General features: G+C 47.6%; 1 pseudogene; it reads left to right on the plus strand.

Annotated features, from left to right (window-relative positions):
- The first annotated feature begins 1,196 nt into the window (after nucleotides 1-1,196).
- LOC123129710 (pathogenesis-related protein PR-4-like) lies at nucleotides 1,197-1,779 on the plus strand (annotated as a pseudogene).
- Nucleotides 1,780-2,254: the final 475 nt, after the last annotated feature.

The raw sequence follows: 2,254 nt of genomic DNA on the forward strand, positions 1-2,254 counted from the left end.
ACACAAAACAAGGAGTATCTTGCTCTGATACCAATTGAAAGTGCTAGTGATCGACTAGAGGGGGGTGAATAGGCTATTTTTATGAAAGTCTTCAAAACATGGAAGTTTCGAAAACAAATGATAGAAATAAACCTATTACCATGCAGCGGAAGGTAGACTACACTAGGCAAACCATAGTCAAGTATTCAATGAAGTGAAAGCACAATGACTAATAGAGCTAGGCAGTAAAGATCAGGTAGGAAGATATAGTGAAGCCAATCAGAAAAAGCAGTCACTCAATGAAGACAAAAGATAAGGCAATCATGCAATGACTTCACTAGGGCCTACAGTAAGTAAAGGAATGGGAAGGATGAAACCAGTGACTCGTTGAAGACAATGATTTGTTGGACCAGTTCCAGTTGCTGTGACAACTGTACGTCTGGTTAGGGAGGCTGAGATTCAACTCAGAAGACCGCGTCTTCACCTTATTTCCCTTGAGCTAAGGACACCCAGTCCTTGCCCAATCACTCTGGTAAGTCTTCAAGGTAGACTTCCAAACCTTCACAGACTTCGTTCACCGGCGATCCACAATGACTCTTGGATGCTCAGAACGCGACGGCTAACCGGCTAGAGGATTCACAGTCCTCAAGTGTAATAAGTCTTTAGATCACACAGACAGGAAGACTTCAGTGATGCCTAACTCTTTTTGGCTCTGGGTGGTTAGGGCTTTATCCTCGCAAGGAATTCTCTCTCAAAGACTTCGAGATGGGTTGCTCTCAAACGACAAAAGCCGTACACTAACTTTGAGCGGCCAACCGTTTATGGTTGTAGGGAGTTGACAAAGCTCTCACAAACAACAAGGCAAATATTTGGCACACTCACATCATTGAAGCAACATAAGAAGAAGTAGCTACATATCTAAATATCTTGGAATGCTAAACAACAAGCTCACAGCAAGAGTTTAAGTGACCAAAGCATAGTTTGTGTAACCTCTTATGCCTCATTGAATAAACTACTAACTTGATACATATGCTCCAGGTGCTTACTGTGATTAAAAATTTTGATTAAGGGAAGGCGATGATTACAATCATCCTGCTTGAAGCTGGTGTCAGAATCAGGGTCTATAAATATGGCCAGTCACAACTGAGCAATACACTACTACTCATTAGCAGCAGCTGATTGGCCAATTAGGCGCTAATAACTAGCTAGAAAGAGGCATGGCAATGGTGGTCGCCGCTGGTGCAAGAATGCCGGTGTCGGTGCTGGTTCTCGTGGCATTGGTCGTGGTCTGCCTGTCCGCCAACGGCGCGGCGGCGCAGCAGGCGAGCAGCGTGGCGGCGACGTACAACCTGTACAACCCAGAGAAGATCAACTGGGACCTGCGAGTCGCCAGCATCTTCTGCGCGACGTGGGACGCCGACATGCCGCTGGCGTGGCGGCAGAGGTACGGCTGGACGGCGTTCTGCGGCCCCGCCGGCGCGCACGGCCAGCCGTCCTGCGGCCGCTGCCTCCAGGTACGTAATCATACGCGTCCCTATCTCCATCGATGGATGATCTGTATAAGGAAATGTGTATCTTGCTACGGATCGCGCGTTGTTTGATCGGCGGGACACTGTCATGTCATCAGGTGACGAACAGGGCGACGGGGGCGCGGACGGTGGCGAGGGTGGTGGACCAGTGCGACAGATCGGCGGGCTCGACCTTGACGTCACCGTGTTCCGGCAGATCGACACCGACGGAGGCGGCGTCGCCAATGGCCACCTCGTCGTCGACTACCAGTTCGTCGGCTGCCAGGACTGATCACGCACGGGATCACCGCATGCTGCTGCATATACCTACGATCGTTGCGGCGAATAAATATGCATGGGAAATCAGTAGTATCGGCAAGAATAAAACGCAACCGAAATCAATATCGGCTTCGATGTTCTATCGAGGCATGCAGCGCATGTTGTCTTCCGATTCTGAATATCTCGTTATGTAACTCGGAATCCATGGTCGAAATGACAGATTTTATGTCTCAGCGTCAAGCCACGTAATCTGGCTACTTGCTGTTGGTTTATCGAGCAATTTTCAAATAATTTCAACTCATAAAATCATTTCTAACTGGTCCCTTAAATTTAGGCCCTCGAACGGGTCCTCAAACCTTAACTCCTCAAAATGTAGGAGTTAAAAACGGTCCCTTAAATTTAACTTCCAAAAAAATCTCATAAATTCATCTCAAAATAGAACTGTTGGATTCAAACACAAAGGTAGCACAATCCGATACACTGCATAA

This window comes from Triticum aestivum, chromosome 6A (genome assembly GCF_018294505.1).
Source record: "Triticum aestivum cultivar Chinese Spring chromosome 6A, IWGSC CS RefSeq v2.1, whole genome shotgun sequence".
Classification (NCBI taxonomy): domain Eukaryota; kingdom Viridiplantae; phylum Streptophyta; class Magnoliopsida; order Poales; family Poaceae; genus Triticum; species Triticum aestivum.